Below are 25,820 nucleotides of genomic sequence, written 5' to 3'. Positions count from 1 at the left end.
CAGTTGAGATGAGACACTCAGTAGCACACTGTTATATAGCATTTCCTCCTCAAATACAATAGACTTATATTACCTCAAGAATATTGATAATAAAATGTAGCAAAATAATTAGGAAATAACTTTTCAGTATTTATTACCTTTGCTTTAAATATAATTTCCTTCAGTTTTAATACTGGCTATCTAACAATTGGCTAGGAAGATTCCTGGTAATTTAATAACCATTTTCATGAACTAGCACGCCACGTAGGCTCCACCGTACCACTGCTGTTAGGTGCCAGACAGTGTGCTGTGTAATGGTGACATACTAGAGAGAGACATATTTCCTGTTCCCATATGGTGTTCACAGTCCAGTGAAGCAGACAGATGAAAGATGAATGGTAATTTACAATATCAATGGATGCTATAGAAGGGAAATAGCAGGAAGCCTAGCCTTTCATTGAGGGATGAGAATGAGGAAAGGTTAGGGAAGACAATTTTGAGGGAGTGACATTTGAACTGAGGCTTGAAAGATGAGTGAGAAGCAAAGGGCAAGACTGAAAAAAAGGAAAAATGCATTGTAAAGGTAGGAAGAGCTTACCCAATGACCCCCATAGGGGCAGTCTTGACATGGCAACTAGTAGTGAGCAAAGGAGAGAGGGGCAAGATGGCTGAGGTGCTTCAGGGACAGATCATTCAGAACTTCATAGACCATCTTAAAGCTTTTGGTCTTTCTTAAGAAAATGGGCAAGTTTTGAAAGTTTAAATGGAGATAGGGGTTAACAAGTTTATATTTGTGTTTAAGATTATTTGGTCTATTGCCAGGAGAATGGATTTCAGGGAGGAATAGTGGAAATAGAGACCTTTATTAGAAGGCTCTTGCAGTAGTTCAGCCAGGAGAGGATAGTGATTTAGGTTGTTGGCAATGGAGAAAGAGACATGGATGGAAGATCCATTTTGAGTAAAGAATTGACAAGATCATGATCACCATGATCCATGTCTCTCCTCCTTTTCTTGGGCATATGACTAAATTACATTTTCCAGCTTTCTTTGAAGTTAGCTGGGGACATGTGACTGAGTTCTGGCCAATGGAGTATATGTTGTTATGCACAACACTTCCATACCAGTCCTATAAAAATCTCCCACAGGCAATCTTCCATTCTTTTACCCCTTCTGCAGTGACCTTGGAGACCACATGCTAAACATGGCAGGCCCACACTGTGGAAGGAACCTTCGATCCTGGAGCCATTGATTCATGGTGAATAGTCATATAAGCAATAAATCAATTTTTATTGTGGTAAGCCACAGAAATCTTCTAACAAGAGAAAATAGAGTGATAAAGAGTTCATGTGTAGAGCCTTAAAGCTCTCCAGTATTTAGAATTAGGGTCTAGTATGACGTGTCCCAAAATAGTCTGAGCAGATAGAGCCAGAAAGGTAGGAGAATGTGGTGTTATAACAGCTAACAGTTGAGAAGTCCAAGACCAAGCTCCCAGAAAAGTAAGTTTCATCCCAATTCTCTTCTCTTGGCCACTATTTCATTGTGTGTTCACATGACCTCTTCTTTGTACATGCTAATGGGGAGAGGGAAAGCTCTCTGGTGTCTGTTCCCATAAGACATTAATCTCATCATAAAGACCCTATCCCCATGATTGCGTGTAACCCTAATTACCTCCCAAAGACCCCATCTCCAGGTACATCACATTAGGGTTAGGGATTCAACTTATGAATTTGGTAGGGAACACAAACATTTAGTCCATAACAACAGCCAAGTACAAAAAGTTCTCCAAAAAAGAAGCCACTTATACTGAAAGCTAAGAAGTAGACAAGAAAGATGAGGACTGAACTTATCCTTCAGATTGAACAACAGAGGGGTTACTAGAAACCTTAGCAAAAGTAACTGTAGTGGAGTTGTGGGAATGGAAGTCAGCTTGGAGTTGACTAGGAAACAAATGTTGTATAAGGATGTGGAGAAGTTTGTGAGAAAAGAGAGAGGTAACTAGAGTGGTTGTGGAGGCCATGGAAAATTTTGGTTTTGATTGTTTTTACATGGTGTAGAATGTTGGAATATTCCCACAGTGAGGAGGAAAATATGGAAATGGAAAATATGGGATTCACCCAGGAAATATGCCTAGAATCCAGTGACTATGAGCATTATCTCTGAGCTGAGTAGAATATCTAACCCTAGATAACGCCCAACACTGGAAAAATAAAGAAATTCTTCAAGCATTCTGACAGGGATTGGAAACCCTGGAAAATTGCTAGAGGACATTTTCAAAGAAAACATTTTAGTCATGTTGAACTTTACAAGAAAAGCTGTTGCTGGAAATCATAAGGTGCTGGGCAATGGTAAACTTTGCTCTGCTCCCAATTCGCGTGTAATTACAGTACAGGCCACCATCCTGATGAGTCTTAGTTACCTCCCTCTTGGATTTTTGGTTTGATTTGGTTTTGGTTTTGGTTTCATTGGATCAACCTAAAATCCAAATCTTTATCTCTTCTCATCAAGATTGCGCTCTCTCTCTCTCTCTATATATATATGCCCAATAGTCCAATGAAAGCACTTAAAAAATCACTTCTACGAGTATCTGTGCTTGTAGGCCATAGGAGTTTATGGGGGAAATTAACTCACAAGAGTTTTTATACCAATAAAAGATAATTTGCTGAAAGCCCACTAGTCTCTCCTCAAAAACAAAGTAACATGTTGTACTATATTCATTTTATATTAGTGTATTAGAATCCCTTCTTGCTTATCTTTTTAAATCTGTCAACTACCATGGTATTAAGAGTTGGTAAACCTTGTGTCATTATAACTTCCTTTTGCCCCTCACTATCATAACCTCAATTCAGACTGCCACTAACTCTCACCTGACTAGACACCATGTCCTGAAATTTTTTCTAATGTTTAAAGTGTTCTGAAGAGTGTTCACATAACTACAGTGCATAGTAATCTTCACTGTGAGGACCCTACTTTTATGAATGACTGGAAATCTTTGCCAAACTCTTCCAACAAATCTGCCGGAGGGCATAATCTCTTCAGCCCAATTATTTGCACACTCGTGTTGGGATGTACAGTAGTGGTATATGTCTGCTGTCTATACCTTTTAAAAACTGAGCTGAGGAAAGACAGACCTACTGGTGGAAGAGCTCCTGGCTGGAAATCTCAGAGTCACAAGGAATTGCAGCAGCAAAGGCTGGGAATATGACCAACACTGCAAGTCATGTTGAGAAGACCAACATAATTCAATCAAATAATGCTTCCTCTGGAAAATAAGTCTGGATTACTGATGCTTGCTATTGCTAGGGTTGCCACATTTAAGATTGTAAGTTACGAAGCTCTAATTTCAAGAATTGCTATCTTCCATTCTCTGATTCAGACAGTGAGATATATCCCAATGCTCTTTTGCTGTGTAACAAATCACACCAAGACTTAATGTCTCAAAATGAACCAACAAACAAACAAACATAGTTTCCTTTTCTGTGGATTGGCTGGGCTGAGCTAAGTGCTTTTTCAGCTCCATGTGTGTGGACTAGGCCACTCATGCAGCTACATGCATTTGGGAGCTCATCTGGGTTGGCATAGCCAATACGACTCAGTAATATGTCTGGGACTTTAGTGCTGGTTACCAAGGGGGATGCTTCGTTTCTCCTCTATATGACCTCTCTCTCTCTCTCTCTCTCTCTCTCTCTCTCTCTTTCTCTCTCTCTCTGTGGTTTCTCACTAGTCACTAAGAAACCTAAACTTCTTACAAGGATAATATGCTTCCAAGTAAGAAAAAGTAAAGGCCACTAGGCCTCATAAGATCTAGGCCCAGAAGTAGCACAGAGTCACTTTTGCTGCATCCATTTGATCAAGACCAGCCCAGAGGCAAGGGGAGAGAAAGGAGTGGCATGCTTGAACAAGGATAAGAAGAAGTTGGTGGCCATCTTTGCAGATCATCTACCACACCTACTATTAGGCCTTATGCTGATAAAACCCCAGTTAATTTTTTTTCCATGGGGCATGAGTATTTTAGTGCTTGAATAAAAAAAGAGTATGAGACAGAATTCTACCTAAAAATGGATTAGCCATCGTGACTCAATGATTTAACGAGAGATGCTCACCTATCATGAGATTGTCACTGAAGTTCTCTCAGTGCTCATCCATCTGTTAAGTGTATGAAACCTCTTGCTGTGGTGGACCACTGTGTTTTGTAAGCACTTTGAATCAAGTGGATATTTTTTTACAGTAAGTCATCACACCAACAAACATAAATAAATGTTCCATTATCTTTAAAGAACAGTCAACTGAAAAATTTTGTGAGTCTGTTATTCTAAAGCATTGTGTAAACATGTACTTAGGATTGCTTTTCAGATTTAAGCTCAGATATTTTAGATAATGTCTTTTTTTTCTGCCTACTTTCTTTTTGACTTCAAACAATTGGAAATGTTTTAAAGACAGAGAGTTGTCTTATGTAAGGAAGAATGGACATTATGTCAATATTTCCTGTAGGGAAGAAAAACAGATTAGATTAGTTGTCTATGTCATTTTCCCATCATTGGATTTTAAGTTTTGTCCTTTTCCCCCAGTATATCACAAGACTTAGCTGAATCTCTAATAACTGAAGGGAAATGTTTGGGCGTGAGAGCCTCTATCAGTGCTTGGCATTTCAAAACCATCTGAGAATTCTTAGGATGAGTTTTTAGAGATGTAAATAGTAAATACTTCCACAATTAACTTAAAAATATTTTGGGGAGGAAACTAGGGGTGTTGATGAGGCCCCACCTCTTCCCTTCACCATTCAAGAAACATGTAACATTTCAGCTCCTACACATAATAGTGGTTAGTGGTTACAAATTGTTGAAAATCTACTCTGAACTAACAACTGGTCTACCAATGCCTTATGTACATCATCTCATGGTAATTAATGAGCTATTCCTCCACCTTATAGATGAAGAAATTAGGGTTCAGAGAGGTTAACTGTCATGCCTAAGTACTGTCTTGCAGGAGTCAGAGCTCCCAGATTTGACTCACATGTCCCTGATTATAAATCCAGAGCTGTTTAAATTGTGGTATACTTCCTTTCAAGCCATAAATGAATTAAATTCATGCTAATAAAATTTCCCCCAAGTATCTCTTATTTCTATTCTCACTCCTCAGTTGTGAGGTAGGCACATAATGAGACTCTCAAACGGAGTCAGGTAGAGAAAACTGGATGATGTACAGGGAAAAACCTACTTCTATCAAGCTTCTGATTTCTGAGATGAATCTTGTGATTATTCCTCAAAATTTTTGTCTTTAGCACTGTGGTTTTGGAGCTGGGGAATGCCCAGGATTTCAGTATTCGATGTGTCATCTCAGCTCTTAACACATCTTTACACAAGAAACTCAGAATGACTGAAGGAATGACAGAAACGTGTAACCTTGAAGCCAAGCAAACAAACTCCTTGAACGTGGGGCTGGGGATTACTGATAAGGATTTTCAGACAATTTTCATATCGAAACACTAAGTCTGCAGAGTCTTCTACCCTCTGAGGCAGTTGCAATTGGTACCAAGGCTTAGTTGAAAGCAGCAAGAGGTTATTTCACTGGTCACTAATCATACAGGGTTAGTTTCCTTCTTGTTGAGTTCTTGCAATGTGAAGTAAACTTCTAAGGACCCTGCCTGGGCCACAGATTTAGCTTTACTACAATCCCGCCTATTCAATATTTACAATAATTCCTCCTGCTTAGCCCTCACCATACATACCTAATAACTTTTTTCTCTTTGTGGGTGTTGTGTGTGCTTTGAGTTTTCAGAAAGTTACATAATAATATGGCAGAAGGCCTCTAACAATGTTGCTGACATTGGGACTTGATGATGGTCCTTCTGCCTCTGAGTGTAACTTTTGAAAGCCATTCTGAGGATGTTGCCTGGCAACTCAGTGTGGTAGTGATCATGGTGCTGTGATGACCAAGACTCAAGGCAGATTGGTACTGAGTCAGGTTCAAGGCCAGCCTTCTTTCTCTTTAGTGTCTATATCCCCCAATGGGAGGGAGGGACAGAATGAGAATAAAAAATAAAACATTGAGTACCATGATGACTTCAAGTACGGAGATTATTTACCAAAGAAAGAAAAAACCCATATCTGAAATGATACAAAATTGTTTCTTAAAAATCAAGTGAGACTTCTCTTTCAATCCTAGGATTTGCAAGCACAAATGGTTTGTATTTAATACACATCATATATTTCATATAACCATTGGTCTTGGTTTCATCTAATAACTCAAAGTGTATTTTCCCATGAAAATTTACTAGGTTTCTTTCTATATGCCCCACTGGGAGACTAGCTGACTACTGTAAAACAAGAAGGCGTTCCCAACCAAAAGTTTATATGATGTTGGCAAGAGTGCATTCCACCCTTCAAATTCAAGACCAGTGCTGCTATGAAATCAGGGCTGTCTCTTAAATCTAGATTTACATTACTGAGGGTGGAGGAAGAGACTGTATTTAGCATAACTGGACTGATGGAAATATTGGTTCTTGTCTTTAATCCAGTTGGTCATGATGTGCTATTTGTATCCTTGATCCTGCCCTGGAACCAGAGTTCCCTGGTGCTATTACTCTTCCCAGAATTAAGTCTTCTTGCCTTATTAGCCCCAAATCCTGGTAATTTCTTGATGAGCCCTTCCAGTTGCCTTTGCTCCTGGGCCCCAGCGATGCCAGAGTGAGCCCTTCCTGGACAATATATTCAATAAACAAGAGTGTCTGACTTGAGAAGCCAGGGTCCTTATTGAATAAAAGCAAGCCACATTCATTGTTTAATATGTGATGTGCACTTTCCTCTAATGATGATGATGAGAATGTATTATTTTTATGATATGCATTCTAGTTTTTATATAATGTACATTTTCTTTTGATTTTAATCTTACAGAATGCTGTAATTAGTCTCATTTTACAGACAGGGAAGCTCAGAGACCTTACGTGGCATGTCCAGGGTCATACAACTAAATACAATAGCTGAACTGAACCTAGCTCTGATGGCAATCCTTGTGTTTTTCTCCCTGAAAAAAGGAATGTAAAAACTGTACTATTTTGTTTTCATCAGACAGAGATAAACATTTCGAGGAGTATCTCCATATTCACCAAGTGTCAATTTAACTGCAACCTGTAGAATTGCTGAGTACTGAATAGGAGCCTCTTACAGTGGTCATCTATAATAATTCTCTTAACTGATAACAGAAATAAACTATGTAAGACTTCAGATGTATGGAGCAAGCTGTGTGAATAACTAATTTTAATGCTGGCATAAAAACACTTGCTTATGCTCTCATTCAATGTGTTGAATATCTATGTTTGATTCAATAGTGATCTTTGAAACATTTTTGTATTCTTAGGTAAAAGGTTTAGCTCCACATTATTATAATATATCAAGGTTGGTCACCAAGTGCATAAATACTGAGTGCAGCTGTAGATTTTAATAAAACCAAAAGTTTGAGCTAGCAAATGAAAAATTATATATTATTGGAAACTTGTGCTCAAAGTTGAAACTTGAAGGAAATATTTTAGCACTATCACAATATTACATTGCAATCATTATTTAATTTATCTCCTCTGAAATGACTTGAGGGAAGTGCTCGCAAAGCCCTATTTACCTCAGCCAGGAAGTAAGGCAATGGTCAGCAAGTGAATGAAGTCATGGAAAGCCGACAATGCCACTATTGTAAAAGAGCCTCAGAGTATTGTTTGACGTTGACCGAGTGAGGAATAAGTGTTGGGAAGTTTATATTTCATCTTAACAAAAGGGTAGGGCCAGAGCAATAATATAAAACTAGCCTTTCCTTGAATTCTGTTTTTTCCCCCTTTTAATTGAGCAGTGCAACTTAAATGCACCTGGAAAAAAGGAATGTCTTTTAGTGAATTATGAAGATTATGGAAAACAGTTTTGGATTTTAAAAATGTATCTTAAGTAAATAGCATATTTTAAACCTTTCTATAAGTATATACTATATAAATATTCATAAATTCTATGTATCATATATATGTGCATATATATATACACACATATGTATATATAAAATTTATATATTCACCATTAACTTTTTCCAGGAGAAACTTCAAGCACTCCTAAGCAACCTGTGCATTTCAATTGTCACTTTGAACTTTGGAACAAAGGAGAGACTGTAAAACCAGTTTATAAAAAGTATTATGAGATACCACAACTGGCATTTTTACGACCTTATTAAACTACATTCAAGTGGCATAAATTATATGTAATGAAAGTGAAAAGGATCTCTGACCCGATTTTAATATTGGGTGCATGCTTATTAGTTTGAGTTTTTTTCTGAATAGAAACCTCTTTTCAAACTTTAGCAGTTGATATTATGTGGAAGTCATAAATGTCAGATTACATTAAACTATTTTGGTTCATAGAATAGCACAGCCATTAAGTTACTAGAGAGTAATGAGTAGGTCTTCTCACAGAGTAAAGCCAAAGGTGTTAATTTAGATTTGAAACATTCCACCTCATTATAAAAGCCAAATTAATTTGCCATGTGTAGAAGCAACAAAAACCAATATTTGAAATGTGAAAGACCTCCTTTTTGTAGGAGAGTGATAGAAAAGAGCATTACAAAGTTTCTATTTCGGAAGAGTAAGCATACTGGTCCCTCAGAGGTTAATTATTAAGTGTTATGGAGTCTCTTATTAGGAATTTTTATTCAAGAAGTTGAATTGATAGAATCAGTTAAATGTTAAAGATGAAAGAAAGTCTGGGCATTGGATAGTTTGAAATGTATAACTTAAATGTAAATGTAAAGTTGATTTAGTTTATCTCCTCTACTTTTTATATTTTGTTATAAACAGTGTATTTTCATCTGGTTTTAGAGATTTTGTCTAGCCGTTAGTTACAAATTCTGAAAAAGAAAAAAAGAATCCCTCCGCTAACTTCAAGGACTATAGAGACAAAGTGTAGAGCTCCCTGAATTTCAAGTGTCCATTTATTAAAACCCAGGCCAAGTGAAGAATACCTGAAAACATAAAGAAACGGGGATACTTTATTTAAAGATGTCAAAAACAATAGCCCTTACAAACCTAGACAACATTCTGAACAATGGCAAAGTAATAATAAGAATTAGCTTATCATTTTTAAAATGTGAGAAAAATGGAAATGCAAGAGCCAATTAATGAAGGAAAAAGGCTAGTTTGCTGTAGCCCATCCCAGGGACAGATGAAAGTACCGGTGTCTACAAGACCAAGCAGACAGAGTGGTCACCTGAAGGGCCATTAAATGAAGCTGTTCTTGTCAGGATAGCAGGTTACTGAGTAAAGACCCCACAAATATTCCTAGCAACTTCTCTGTGTTTATCAATAAAGGCAGCAGGCAATGATATTAGATCCTAAAAGACCTTGGGGAAATGAGGTCATACAGAATCATTTAAATTTAGAGTAAAAAGCAACTGTACTCCCTTTTGTTTCTATTTTGCTTTCTAGCTCAAGAAGTGCTCTATATCCTCAGAGCAACCACCCCAAATGACTGATAATTATATTTTATTTTCCAAATTAGGACACAGGTTCAGAGAGGGTTAATCAAACCTGCCCAAGATCGCTCAGCTAGTTAATGCCCGAGACATGTACAGATGATCTGGCCAATGGCCATCTCAACTCTAGGTGCCTCCAGCAAGAGTATTTCATGATTTGTTAGAGAAACGTGCTTCACTAATGAAAAAGTTTTGTACAAAAAAGTTCTTGTGATTTTTTAAATATCTAGCTTTTGCAGTTTCTAATGGGGCATTCTGGATAAGTAATAGCCATAATTAACATTTATGTGTCATTTTACTGTTTGGCATCTATTTTAATACATATTACCTTAGTTATAACATGTGGGGTTGAGATTTCTCCTTCCACACAGCAACAGTTTTCCAAAAACATCCAGGCATGTCCCTTAACATATCCTGACTCTTCACTCTCTCAAAATGAGCTCCAATTTGCCCATCTTTTAAAATATGGTTTCAGCCACATGGATGATAGAAACATTCTGAGGAAAGTAGAAACAAAGGAAGAAGAGCAACAGAGCTTATTGATCAGATACAGGAAAGGAGAAAAGGAGGTAGAGGAGTGTATCAGCTTCCTGTGGTTGCCATGACAGATTACCACAAACAAGGTGGCTTACAACAACAGAAATTTATTCTGGAGACCAGAAATCTAAAATCAGATTGTCATTTTCTTCTAGGGTTTGGTTTCTTCTAGAGGTTCTAAAGGAGAAACAGTCCCATGCCTCTCTCCTAGCTTCTGATGGTTGTAGGTAATCCTTAGTGACCCTTATAGACACCTCACTCCAATCTCTGCCTCCATCTTGACATCACTCTTTCTCTGTGTCTCTGTGGGTCTTTTTTTTTTTTTTTGTCTCTTATAAGGACATTCACTGGATTTAAGGACCACCCTAATCTGGTATAATCTCATCTTGATTCTTAACTAATGACATCTGCAATAACCCTATTTCCAAATAAGTCACATTCTGAGGTTCCAGGTATACATGAATTGGGCTGGGGGGTGGGGTGGGGTAGAGAGGGGACACTATTGAAGGTGTTCTGAGCGTTTCTGCTTGTGATAGTTCTCAGGCGTTGGGTGATTTTAAAACATGGATTGCTGTCTTTGGTAGAAATGAACAAATTGACTAAATTAGTGTGTTGGTATCTTGAAGGCAGAAAAAGAGAGATAGGAGATATGTTTCTATTCAGTAAAGTGATTTTTCTTAATAGGGATGGTACAGTCTCAAACAAAGAGGAACTTACTGCATCACATGGCAATTTTCAATGAGGTGCCCGACATTCCATTGGAAACTCACTAGATACTCAGTCACAGGGCATGGAGAAGGGCCAAAGTGAAATGGAGGAAGTGTAATAACTGAACATATGGAAACAATGTAGTGATTCTATTAAGAAGTGACAGATAAAGGCCATGGGGACTGCAAATCCATCACCCAGTTTTCAATGATATATAAAGAACAGAGACCCTAAAATAGTCTTCATTTATAAGTGATGTTTTTCCCCTTGTCTAAATTCCCTGAAGACCTTGGCTAACAGTACAGAATGTCAATGGAAATTGAATGTGTGATCTCAGAAAATTCAGTGAATTTAGGGAACGGAGAAAGGGAAAATTGGTCCTCAGGACACTAATTGAGGAAAGTGTGGATGTCAAAGAGCTGAACATTTTCTGGACAGATCTTTCCAGGGAGATTGGTTATGAGTTTGGGATGTAGACAGTGAACGAAGGTGCATATGTTTGGATTTACTTGTGGATGAAAGAAGAGATGAATTCAGTATATGCCTCTGTCTCGTAACAAGTAGGTGGTGGGTGGAGAGAAGTGCCAGGAGATACAATAGAAGTGCTAAGAATCATAGTCTAATGGAGGAATGACTTTTATTGCCCTCTGCACTTCCTCATTGTGGAGCTGTCTAGTCTCAAGTGTGGCCTGAACTTCTCTAGACAGGTGGCACTGCTATGAAATGCACAGCATTCAAGTATGAGCTGATGGTGTGAGGTGGAACACAGGCATCAAACTCATCCATTTCCTCTTTAATTGTACTTCATGTTGGTGTTATACAACTAGAGTTCAGTAAAAAGGACATGAAAAATTAGAAAAAAATGTCAAGCTCCTTCTTCATCCTCAAATGGAAAGTTACATACTCTCCTTGACTCTACCAGAGCTCCCCCATCCTCAGTAGCTGCTGCTTCAGTGACCGTTGCTCAAGCAACGTGACGTGTACAAGAGCAGGCCAAGTATCATACAACAGTAATGGAGGCTTCAAGATCACTCAAGGCAAAAGCTTTATTTTTTCCAAAGAAGGAAGACAGGGTTGCAACCTTATTATTTCTAGAAATGTGTTCACTCTGTTCTTATGTGCACTAAACACAACCAAGGCTTTGTGATGCTTTTCTTGAAAATATGGAACTTTGTTTTCTGTGTTTAATAATTTATGTTAAATTGCCCTCCCAAGTCTGGCCCTATTAGAAGCAAGACAAATAGTCTTCTGATTCAGAGTATCTGCCATAGCATAAAAATGTGTTTAGAAATATATTAAAGATACAATTTACTCCCCTGAATGTTTGCAAGAATAAGAGGGTGAACAATTGTGAACTCAAAGCAAATTGAGTGACTGACTCACAATAGGGAATGAGTCAAGACCAGGACAGACTTGTGTGTTCCGTTAACCCAGAAAATTAGTTGCCTGCAAATAGGAAAGTTGTTTCCTATTACATGCTATATGCTTGAAGTTGTCACTCATTGGTCTTAGAGTGGCTCTGCATCTCAAGTATATAAATAAGCACAATGACTATACCTGGTCATTTATTCATTCATTCATGCTGTAATAAAGAGCGAGCCTCTCATATTTGTAAGGATAATGTTAGTTGCCGTGATTGCAGCAAGGAGTAAAAGAGAAATAGCACCTACCGTCACAGAGCTTATTCATTTATCCAGTCATTCAACACATTCACTGAGTACCCACAAAGCACCATTTTAGGTGCTTGCGATATGGCAATGAACAAAACAAAGATCCCTGCCATCCTGGACGCTATAGTCCATTGGAGAACAATAAACAGTAGATATGTAATAAGTATGTAAATTTTATAGTATCTTTGAATGTGATTAGAGTTATGAAGAAAGAAAAGTAAATCAGGGGAAAGGGGGTTCTGGAAAAGCGAGGGCCAAGGGAGGAGGCCGGACAGTGTGAATTGCAATTTGGAGTCAGGATAGTTGGGGTAGACTTCATTGGAAAGGTAGATTTGGGCGAACTCTTGGAAGAAATAAGTGAGTTCATCTCATGGGTTTCTGGACCACAAGGATTCCAGGCACAGGAAGTAGTCAGTGCAAAGACCTGAAGGCAACATACCCAGCATGTTGGAGGAAGAGCAGAGTCCAGCTCGTTACCTTACATGTGACGGAAAAATATGTGCTCTACCTGGAGGCATTTTTGTAAACTTATACCTGTAAGTGTCACATCTTTTCTCCTCAATTATTTTAGAACTATGCAAGATTAATTTATTTGAAAAGGTTGAACTATTTCTTTGGATAATGTTGAATTAATATGCTACTATAATCTAAAACCGCTTTTTCCTGAGTTTTAACATGTGAATTTTCTAATGCATTAGAAGAAATATATTTGGCTATAATAGTAACATACTGTACTTTCTATAGTTCTCTTTAGTAATTTTCTGCATCATCTGTATCAGTAAATATTTCAGTCTCTTCCTTCACATGGCAATGTTCGTGGCATTGGATTCAGCTGTAAAACCAATTCTCCACCCCTAATGTTAATGTATACAGGAGTAGATATCAAAACCGCACTTACATAGACTTTATTAATTAACAGATATAACTCTGGTCAGGCATTTTTATCACTCACACACAGCGAACATTTTAGAATTATAGTGATTTCACACAAAGCTGACTTGTGTTAGAATCCAGTCCTCCTTTGGCCACATGTAGAGTTTTAACAATATATCTGATTCTTCAGTGAAAAGAATTTCCTCGTTGGGCATGTTTCACTTCTATTTATAAAATACCCAATTAATGCTAAGGATAGACATTTAAACCCTGAAATTATAGCAAAACAAGCAAACCGTCCAGGAAAGATTAAGGTTTATACTTTCTTTCGAAGTAAAATTGCTTCCCTTTTACCACCAGGGCAACCCAGATCTTGGGCCGCTTTTGCTCTGTGAAGAAATTTCACAAGAATATGATTTCAAGTATCCTCTAAACTCGAGGACAATTTAGTCATTGAGATTTTGCCGTTTTCCTTTAGAATTAAAGGCAGTAGGAACTGAGACATTTGCTTTAATATCACGGCTCAGCAGATGTCTAAATCTTCAGGGAAAAATGAATTCCAAGTGTCTGTCAGCCAGTTTGTCACTCCAGAATGGAAGGTAGTAGAGACATGTCTTTAAAGCAAGAGCTGATGGTTTCCTTTGCACACCTGTGTAGAAGGAGGCTCTTGCATGGCGGTGGCACACTCCCAACATCTGCTCCTTTCGTTGAACTGAGCTGTAAATTGAAATTCCATTGCAATGTTTTTAGAACCAGTTGAAGTAAGGAGACTGTCAGAAATCCTCTTTAAACTCACCCTTATCCAAACAGGAAACTGACCCTTGGCCCCTGGACGTAACAGTACACCAGTGGAAATTTCATTATCCCCGTTTCAGCTGAACTAAGTGAAAATTAATTGTGTAATTATCTGGATGAGCGCATGTGTAAAATTTTACAATGTGCCAGTTAGATTAAGTAACGTGTTAGTGGCATGGTTTAGTGCAGAGTCAAAGCTGTCCTATAAAAATGGAATAAAAAAATCCAACAAAGTTGGAAGGAAAAAAAACATATGTCAGAACAAATGCTTAACATGAGAAAGTAAGTTTAGGCTTAATTCCATAACCTGATGAAAATCTTACCCTACAGACCATAGGTAAATCTGGCAAGGTTGGAAGAAGTGTGTGTATGTATGTGTGTATGTGTGTGTGTGTGTGTGTGTGTGTGTGTGCATGTGTGTGTGTGTGTGTATGCGTGCATAGGCACATACAAGGACATTTGTATAAATGACATCTCCGTTTGTTGTCGTTTGAAAACGAAGCTAGTATTAAAATGTTTAACCTGCCCACTGTTGTATTTTTTTAATGTAGTTTTTCTTTACCAACCACATTGGAAAATGCAGGCTATATTCAGTAGATGGGATTATTTATCTCAGATGTACTCTGTTCACCTGTTCAATGAACCTCTCTGACGTTCCTTCTGGATTTAATTTTTCGAATGAATCAAGAGATAAATGCAGCATACTGACTTAAGATCATTTCATTAAGATATAAGCAAAGAATGATGGGCTTTAACGTTAAATGCCTGGGAAATTTCAATTTTGAGTTTCATTCACTTTGATAAAGATTTTTTAAGGGACGTTTTTTTCCCTGAGATTTTGGCCACCCCCTAAAAAAATATTGCTTTATGGATACGATTTCCATTTCAAAGTCTCGGGAATATTTAGATAGTAGAATTTCTGGATGAAAGCTACAACTTGGGTAGACGCTCTTTGAAAGTGAGGACCATTTTAAACAACATTTGAGTGATGCATTGAGATTTTAGCAATTCTGAATGTCAGATTTCACAATGTCAATGCCATCTTGGCACATCCAGATACTAATTTATGTATCTTTCCAATAAAATAGTTCTTCTGTTTTTCTCATTTCTTGTACTACACATTGTCTCCATAAAGCTATATTTATGGTAAAAGTCTGCTGAGAGCTTTCTTCCACCACTCCCCTTAAAAATGAAAGTTCCAGTAGACAAAAATAGTAACATTTTCAAAAAAAAGTACTCAAAATGTATTTCAACTTTTTTTAACTTGGCTTAATATAATGCCATTAGATGTTTGTACTTTGGGTTACTAGTGCTTTAAGAGATTGTTAGTACTTTAAGAAAGCTGTAACGAATATGTATACATTTAGTGGAAAACATTATAATATATATAAACATGATTAAAAGAAAGAAAACACCAATGTGATTTATAGAACAGGGCAGTCAAAGGGCATTAAAAAATAATCAAGACCATTCAAAGGGAAAGCAAAACTTCATATCAGGGAACATTAGCCTTAAAATGAAAATGAGACTCTGGCATTAAACCTACATCTTACCATAGATTAATTATCAGGAAGGCTTTGGAACAGATCTCTTTACTTTGAATGAGACATAGTGCCCTCTTCACCAGTTTTAAAGCATCAGGAGTTGGTGGGGAGGTGTGGTTGTCTACCGAACTTTGGAGAACAAAATGGCAACCAGAGTTGGCCTTGCAGGTCCTGTGATCCCAGAACACAGAGTGGTACTTGTGTTTGGGAGTGTCCTGATCCTGTGACCTGTCAGGCACGCTGTGCCCCTTCACAGAAGTCACAGTGTTTGCAGCCTAACTTGGGATTACTTTGTGCCTTTCAGGAAACAGTAAAAATCAAGAACACCTAGTCAGACTGTATGGATATTATATTATATTATATTATATTATATATATAATATTATATATGTGTGTGAGTATATATATATATATATATAATATATATAATTTTGCAGTTGTAACTATCCTGACCTTTAGATGAATTAAATTTAAAAAAATATTTTAATCCAGATTTAAACTTATAACTATATTTGATATGAACATTTGATAAAATTTAATGTTTTAATAATTTCCTTCTCTTTGAATAATGGAAGAGCTTAGAATATAGGTCCTAGCACTGAACGGTTTATATTTAAAAACTGTATTTTATTCTTATTGATTCTAGTTAAGACCATTGTATTACCATAGAATTTCAGGATTGGGAAAAACATGAAAACTTTCCTTGTAAATTCTACAGGTAAAAAAAGCAAGCCCTAAAGAATACTTCCTCTCTTATTCCAGGGCTATTTTAACTAAACATGGGGAGTTGTCCCTGCCCCAAATAGGTTGATAAATAAATATGTGACCCTGTAGAAAGTCAGATGGTAGGTTTAACAGAGAAGGAGAGGAACATAGGATTTAAAGTCAAGACAACCTAGGTTTTAATCCTGCTTCCCAGTTTTGCTTTCTGTGTGACTTTGAGTTGTAACTTGACCTCTCAGAGGCATCTACTTCATGAGTTAGTTGTGAGCATCAGATTAAACAATGGATTAACTCAATGGATTAACTCAATGGAGCCGCCCACCACATGATGGAGAACCAACAAAATTCAAATCTTTGAGCAAATTTTCAAAGTCAAGAAAACAATTTATTGAATTTATGGTCAAAAGCATACGAAAAAATCTTTAAGAGCAATCAGGAAGGAAATCAGGTTAGCAGAAATTTCCTTTCTAATAAGATTTATAATATATATCTCCTATAGAAAACATTTATTTAGTGTGCAACTAAATTTTCATTTGGGCATTTGGAGAAAAGAGTTGAAGAGGAGAGGGAGTACCTGATAACTCAGGAGGAAAAAAAATATATATATATGTTAATTTTATTATGATTTATTATTTATACCTCCATTGCTTCCCAAATGCATTCAGTGTGACAGTTATTATATTTTTATTTCCCATTTTGGAAATATTTATAACATTTTTAATTTCACAAGTGGTGGAAAGTCTTGGATTCTGGTTTTGCCAAGTGTTGACATACTTTGCAATACCAGATACCCCTGCAGAATTTCAGAGAAACAAAGCTAAGCACCTGGTGCCAGGATACTTTTTATATAGAACCAAGTCCATGCATGTGAGACACTGAACACTAGAGCTCCCTACTCTTGGGGGGTGGGGGGAGGGGCTCTACTTTCTCTCACTTCAGTAATAAAAGCAAGGTGACAGATTTTTTTCTTTTTTCTCATTGCTTATGGAATTTATGAAATATTTTATTGCAAAGTTGAGCCAGAATAACTCAAGGTAAGAGCTTAAGAAAGGAATAATAGAGTTTTTGAAACTGACTCAAGGTTTAAAGTCAGCGTTCAGTTTTCTTTAATCCATAAATAAGGTACTACTCCCTACGCTAGGTCATGCATTCATTCATCATCAGTTCTAGAACGTCAGAAGTACAGCAGAGATAAAACCCAACCCTTTCCTTTATGGAGATTCCATTCTAGTGGAGAGACACAGACAATAAATAAACAAATACAATTCTGGGTGTCGTGTACTATGAAGAAAAATTAAGCAGAGTGAAGGTGAGAGAGGCAGGGAGAGTACAATGTTATAAAGAGTGGTCAGGCAAGCACTTTCTTATAAGCTACCAAATGGATAACTTCAACCTTATTCTCACAGTCCACACCTCAAAAACTTCTAGTATGAACTCTTCAGGGTGTGCTAGAAAGTGTACTTACTTTGTTAGTTTTTAATTGTGATTATAATTTCTGCTGAGGAAATACCTTTGTCGTTTTTTTCAACATCAGTCAGTAAGCCTAAGAAATGTGAAAGATACTACCTATATTTTACTCAAAAGTGGAATCCTGTGAAACGATCCAAAACAGGAAGGAGCAGAGGGGGCAGATATTCCTTTGAAAAAAATAGGGACTGGGGGATGTAAAATAATACAGTTACCAAAGCTAAAAATAAACGACAGAGTATCTGATCTTAGAAAACATAACATATTTTCCTGGAGAACAGAAATCTAAGACAGCAAAGGGAATTCTTTCCCTTACTGTCCCACTTTTATCCCAAAGATCTGAGGGAGCCAAATGAAAATTTCCTGGCATCCTGGGGCAATAAAATAATCTTGGTCTTCTTGTGAAACCACATTAGTATGGAGAAGGAACAGAGGCCCTTTGAGCACTCCTAAGTGCTGTGTAAGCTGCATTTTTCCCCAGGAACTCAAAGCTTTGTTTATTTGCAAAGAGTTGTGCTACTAATGCATGGAGGCCTGAATGGCCCAGGTGACATGCTCACATTTAAACACTTATCAAAAAGAAGCTCTCGATTAAATGTGTGTTCAAGAGCCCAGAGAGATGTATCAATGATTACTATTGGTGAGATCTTGGTGAGAAAGCAAATGGCATTTCTTTAGGGAAGGTAAACTCAAGATAAAGTGTCCTCTGGAAGATATAGCTTAATGGAGCCCCAAGTGATCAAAGCCAATACTTCCTTTCACCTTTACCAGCTTCGAGCACTTAGGGCAAGTGACTTGCCCACTAAAAAGGATGTTAATTTTTTTTAAGTGACTGTACTTATGAATTTGTGTGTGTGTGTGTGTGTGTGTGTGTGTGTGTGTGTGTGTATGAGACAGAGAGAGAGAGAGATAGAGGGAGGCAGGGAGGGAAGCAGGGAGGGAGATAGGGTTCTTTGACCAATAATAAAACTTTGTGGGAGGGAGAAGGGTTTCTTTTATTTTAAAGCTGCTGCAGAGAGAGACACTATTTATATTCCAAATGGTATAACATCAAGTCCTCAGCTGCAGGAAGTATGTGGATTACTTACCTCCTCAGAAATATAGATATAAATACATACAGTCAGTGGTGTTATTTAGAATCTGGTCTCTATTGCTTAGGCCCTGAGTTTCCCACCCCCATTCCTTCTTAGCTATAGTGTTTGAATTGAAGGTTTAACTAATGTTGTGCTGATAAATTTAGTGCCTGTAAAAAAAGCTAAATTGAATCCCTATTTATAAAAAGAAGCTTGTGTTCTCTCCTTGCATCCTGCTACTCAAAATCATCTATAAAGATATTAGGACACCACATTATCTCATTGGGCCACTGGAGGTACTGGGTGTTGGAAGGGGGTGTAGATACAGTTCCCAAGTCAACTCACTTGTTTATGATTAAACTCAATTTAAATACTATCTCTTCCTGCCTATCACCTTTTTCTCTGATCACCCTGCTCACGACTTCCCTGTAACATCTTACACATGGTGGCTTTCCTTTTTTTTTCAGAATATCTGAAGGTGCTTCATATTCCAAGGAGGGCCATGGGAATGCCTACCAGATACCTTAGATTTTCTACCATAGTTGTGGTTTCAAACATTCCCCTGTCTCAGACTTGTGTCCCAACCTTGGTTTAGAAAATCTAGCACCACAGTACTATGCTGCTAACCTTAATTTCCCCCACTGACTTCAGACTCTCCTAACTTTGCTGTGTTCTGACCTCACCACACAGCCAATAGACATCTTCAAGGGTGACTTTAGTTCCACATGAGTTCTTGGATCTTCACTTTCCAGAGCCAGCTTTCTCATTTATTAGCTGGTTTATCAGTAACCCTTCTTGAGCTCTACCTATCACTTTTACATTTTCATTTCCTTTATCTGCTAATTACTCTTACTGAAATCCTTCCAGTAATAACATTCGAGTTTGGAAACAATTCACTGTTGAGATCCCCAACTCTTCTAGAAAGAAAAGAACATGTATAGTTAGAGGTTAGAAGCAGGCTTTCTTGCTCATTACGTATGGTGTCTGCCCACTTCCAACACATTCCCAAAGGATACTGAAAATTCTCAGAGGAATCTGTTCCATCCTTGGCCTGCTCTCCTCATTCTCCAAGTGTTTCCTAGGGAATTTGATTCCACCCTCCTGCTTGGTTTTCTGTTTAACTTTTCTTTTTAATGGCAGTTAAAAAAAAAACAAGACATAACATTAAATTTGCCATCTTAACCATTTGTAAGTGTATAATTCAGTACTATTATGTAAATTTACATTGTTGTGCAGCATATCTCTAGAACTGTTTCATCTTGCAACACTGAATCTCTATTTCCACTAAACACTAATTTCCCCTTCTCCTAGCCCTCAGTTACCATATTTCTACTTTCTGTTTGTTTGATTTTGACAACTTTAAGTACTTCATATGAATGGAATCATATAGTGTTTCTCCTTTTATGACTAGTTCATTGATGTTGTAGCATATAACAAAATATTCTTCTTTTTTTTTTACTTTCTTCTTTCTTAAGGCTTCACAATACTCTATTATGTGCGTATACCACATTTTCTTTATCCAGCCATCTGCAAATGGACATTTGGTTTGCTTCCTCCTTTTGCCACTGTGAGTAGTACTACAATGAACATAGCGTGCAAATATCTCTATGACTTCCTGCTTTGTGTTCTTTTGGATACGCACCCAAAAGTAAAATTGCTGGATCATTTTTTTAATTTTAAAAAAAATTAAAAATTTGAGGAATCTTAATACTGTTTTCCATAATGACTGCACCATTTTGTGTTCCTACCAACAGTGCACAAGTGTTCCAACTTCTCTGCATCTTCTCCAGTACTAGGTGTTTTCTGTTCTTTTGATGGTGGTCATTGTGATGGGTATGAGGTGATATCTGGTTCTGGTTTTGATTTGAATATTTTCCTAATTATTAGTGATATTGAATACCTTTGAATGTAATTGTTGGTCATTTGTATATTTCCTTTGGAGACATGTCTATTCAAGTCTTTTTCCTATTTTTTACGTTGGGTTATTTGTTTTTTTCATTGCTGAGTTGTGGAAGTTCCTTATATATTCTGGATATTAATTCCTTTACAAATATGGGATTTGCCAATATTTTCTCCCATTCCATAGACTGCCTTTTTAGTATGTTCATTGTTTCCTTTGGTATGCGGAAATTTTTATGTTTGGTACAGTCCCGTTTGTCTATTTCTCATTTTGTTGCCTGTGCTTTTGGTGTCATATGCAAGATGTCAGTGCCAACTCCAGTATTATGAAGATTTTTCTCTATGTTTTCTTCTGGGAGTTTAATAGTAGTAGACATAAATTTAGATCTTTAATCCATTCGAGTTAATTCTTGTGTATGGTGTAAAACAAAAGTTCAGCTTCATTCTTTTAGTGCATGTGGGTGTCCAGTTTTCCCAGCAACATTTATTGAAGAGACTGTCTATTCCCTTTTGTGTGGTCTTGGCACCCTTATCCAAAATCATTTGACTATATATGCTAACATTTATTTCTGGGCTCTATTCTGTTCCATTGGTCTGTAAATCTATCTTTATGCCAGTACCATACCGTCTTCATTACTAATGTTTTGCACTATGTTTTGAAATCAGAGGGTGAGAGACTTCCAACACTGTTCTTTTTTGGTCAAGATTATTTTGGCTATTCAGGGACCTTTGAGATTCCATGTGAATTTAGGACTTTTTTTTTCCCATTTATGCAAAAAAATGGTGTTAGGATTTTGTTAGGGTTTGCCCTGAATCAGTAGATCATTTTGGGTAGTATGGACATTTTAATAACATTAATGCTTTCAACCCACAAACATGGTATGCTTTTCCATTTATATATTCTTTTATTTCTTTTACCTAGCAATGTTTTATCATTTTCAGTGTATAAGTCTTTTCTGCTTTTTTAAGTTTATTCCTAGGTGTTTTATCATTTTTGATGCTATAGTGAATGGGATCATTTTCTTAATTTCCTTTTCACAATGGTTGTTGTTAGTGTATAAAGACATACTTTATTGTTGATTTTGTATCTTGCAACTTTGCTGAATTTTCCAATTATTTCTAACAGCTTTTTGGTGGAATCTTTACGGTTTTCTGTATGTAAGATAATGTCATCTGTGAACAGAGATCATTTCATTTCTCCTTTTTCAATTTATATGCTGTGTATTTCCTTTTCCTGTCTAATTGCTCTGGCTAGAACTTCCAGTACTGTGTTGAATAGTAGTGGTAAAGGTGGGAATCCTTGCCTTATTTCTGGTCTTAGAGGAAAAGCTTTAAATATCTCCTCATTGAGTATGATTGTTGTGGGCTTTTCATGTGTGGCTTTTATTATGTTGACGTAGTTTCCTTCTATTCCTAGTTTGTTGACTGTTTATCATGAAAGGGTGTTGAATTTTGTCAAATGTCTTTTCTGCATCGATTGAGATGATTATGTGGTTTTTGTCCTTCATTTTTTTAATGTGGTGTATTACATTGATTGATTTTCACGTTGAATTATCCTTGTATCCCAGGTATAAATTCCATTTGGTCATGCTATATGATGCTTTTAATGTGCCATTGAGTTTTGTTTAATACTATTTTGTTTAGGATTTTTTATCAGTATTCATTGGCGATATCGGTTTTTGTAGTTTTCTTGTTTTGTCTTCATCTGTTTTTGGCATCAGGGTAATGCTAGCCACATAGAAAGAGTTTAGGAGTGTTCCCTCCTTTTTGATTCTTTGGAAAAGACTGAGAAAGATTGGTGTTAATTCTTTAAATGTTTGGTAGAATTCCCCAGTGAAGCCATCTGGTCCTGGACTTTTATTTGTTGGGAGGTTTTCTTTTATTGCTTCAGTCTCCTCACTTGTTATAGGTCTGTTCAGATGTTTTATTTCTTCATGATTCAGTCTTAGTAGATTGTATGTTTCTAGGAATTTATTAACTCCAAGTTATCCAATTTGTTGGCATATAATTATTCTTAGCATTCTTTTATAATCCTCTTTATTCTGTGATATCAGTTGTAATATCTCCTCTTTTATTCTTAATTTTAGCTATCTGAGTCTTTCTTTTTTTCTCAGTCTATGTAAGAATTTATCAGGTTTTGCTGATCTCTCCAAAAAGCCAACTCTTGGTTTTATTGATTTTTTTCTATTGTTTTTCCATCCTCTCATTTCTCTCTGCCCTAATCTTCATTATTTCCTTCCTTCTGCTGGCTTCATCTTCATGTTTTTAATATTTATATGCCAATATTTTAAAATATTTATACCTCCAGATGAGCCCTTTCTCTGGAACTCCAGATGAACATATCAGCCAATTACTGGATGTCTTCATATGGATTTCCAATACCAAAATACCTAAACCTGAACTCCGTCTCATCACCTTTAAAACTTGTTCCTTTCCTAAAACAAAAGTGGTAAGAACTTTTATTGTACTTTCTATGTACCAGCAACAATTCTAAGTACTTTACATCCATCTACTTATTTGAACCTCAAAACAATTTAAGAGGTAATATTCTTAATAAACTTCCCATTTTATAGATGAAGAAACTGAGGCACAGATTAGGTCATCTGCTCAAGGGTTACATAGTTAGCAGTGGCAAAGCTGAGATTTAAACTCAGGCTACATGGCCCCAGAAGCAATGCTATTAACCACAGTGCTGTATCTTTCTCACACCAGTTACCCAGCCACCAAGGTTGTGCACCCAGAGACCAGCCTCATCACCTCTTTTCTTCATCTCTACATCTAAGCAATTTTGTATTCCACAAATCCATCCCTTCCTCTCAGATACAGTATTCCATTTTTGCAAATATACTCAGAATTCCTCAATAACTCCCCAACATGGAGAGAATAAAGTCACACAATTTCTTCATATGATCTGACCCTGCCCTACTCCTCCAGCTTTACCTCTTTCTATTCCTCACCTGGCAGATACTCTAGCAACACTCAACTGCTTTCCATTTTCTTTGGACACAACATTATACTTGTCTTGCAGATTTTCCCACAGTGTCCTCTTGGTTGAAATGCTGTCCCCATTTCCACCTGTCCACCTCCCAATTCCTGCTCATTCCATGTTTAGCTTAGTGTTCCCTTTCCAATAAGCCTTCCATAATATCTCTGCCACCATTGCTGTCCCCTCAAGTTGACTGGGTAGTTCAGCTGTCCTTCATGCTTTCATAAACACTGGAAAACGGCATGTTTCCATCATTGACTTCTTCTATTTCACTATTCATTCTGTTCATTTCTCTCACTCTCTCACCAGAACTGTTTGCTCCTTGAGGGCTGTCACAGCACTCAATCAATCATAGATTCTCTAGTGTTTAGTTTGGTGACTGAAAAAAAAAACCACAGTATAAATTTAATGAATTTTTCATATGTGAATAGACATGAAGAGAAACTGAAACTGAAGTGCCACATGGCATTTATGAATAGACCAAACATGCATATCCATAGGGAAAAGAATGGCTAAAGTCTTGCATGGATTATTTAGGCAGTATTTAATAAACACCTGCTTTGTAACCAGCCCTGGTCACATGACACAATTGAAATATTTGAATGGAGAATAAGATCATTCCAAATTAAACCAAATATGTCAGTTCATCACAAGAGGGTTACTCTCCAGACATCAGCCATCCCCTTAGGATGTGCCATAATTTCTCTTGAGTCTCTAGAGTTTCAGGTAATATCAGAAAGAAGAGCCACTGTGTCCTTGCCTCCACCTTCAAGGCAAATGTGAAACTCAGAGGGCTGCTCACCTGGTTTTCTTCTGGAGTCTCTCCTTGGCAGGCATGCTCTGGACTGGATTTTCTTGAAGCTGAAGTGGGAGAATATCAGATACAAGGATGGCTTTGGGACAAAAATAAACAAAGGAAGCCAAAGCTGAATTAGATTCTTTACCATGCTAATGACATATTCTAGATCATAGGGTAGTAGCTTAGCTCACCAGAGAGCCATTTTGAGGTGTGACTAATAGCATAACTCTTAGTACTTAGTACTTCTTAGAGTTATTTGTATGTAATAAAATAAGTCATCCATTTAGCATCTCTTGAGAATCCACATATGTCAGGTACTATGCAACTTTCTGGAGATAAAAAGATAAATAAGAAATAGGTTTGGCACTTAAGACACTTATAATTTAGTGAGTGAGACAGAGAGGAAAATACATAATTACAGTAAGTCATGATGAGGGTGGATGAGTTACAAGAAACACAGGGTTTTGTGAGAGCACGTGTGGATTAGGGGAGTGGTGAGGAGAAGCAAATATTCTCCACCACCCCCCCCTTCTGCCTCATAAGACTTATTCTCTGTAAGACAAGACTGGGAGTGACTAGATTGAGAACTGACAATGCCCCTTTCCACAAATTGGTCAGTCACAGAAGCAGAGTTTGTGTGAAGCTGGAGTATGGAGGATGCAGCATGAATGATCTTGGTGTTAGAAAGTGCCAGAGGAGCACTATGAATTTCCACCATTTGTGAATAGCATAGAAAATTGCAGGGACTTAATTTGCTTTTTCAGAAGTCCCAAAAGGGCTACCTGCTGAGTAAAAGGGGACTCCAGAAGCCAGGTAGGTGGAATAGACCTCCCCCTGCTTCATGAAGGCTAATAAAATTAGAAGAAGCAGTCTCACGAAGGACATCCCAGAATACAGAGGAGGCAAGGCCCCCTTTCTGTTCTCCAAAGGACAACAGATGTGCCCTACAAGAGACCAGCACTAGGTGTGCAACCCAGAGAGACTAAGAGAGTGGAAAGGCTAATGTCTGAGGTAAAAAAAAATGTGGACAAGGCCTCAGAGTCTAGATTTGAAGTCAAATCAGAAACAGGCATGGCCAGAGCAGGCTTCTGAGTCAATAACTATAAAGACTATGCATATTATGTATCTGTCATGTGCCAGGAAATGATGGTGCAAAGGAGATCTTTAGTCCACTCCAACCTCACCCCAAACATATAGGTAAAAATAGTGGCATTGCTCTGCTAACACAACTTCAAGACAAATCCTTTAAAGCTATTGTCCCTCTTCCAATGAG

Source organism: Puma concolor, chromosome B2, assembly GCF_028749965.1.
Source record: "Puma concolor isolate L17-30 chromosome B2, mPumCon1.1.hap2, whole genome shotgun sequence".
NCBI classification, from domain to species: Eukaryota; Metazoa; Chordata; class Mammalia; order Carnivora; family Felidae; genus Puma; species Puma concolor.
This window is presented reverse-complemented; position numbering follows the sequence as displayed.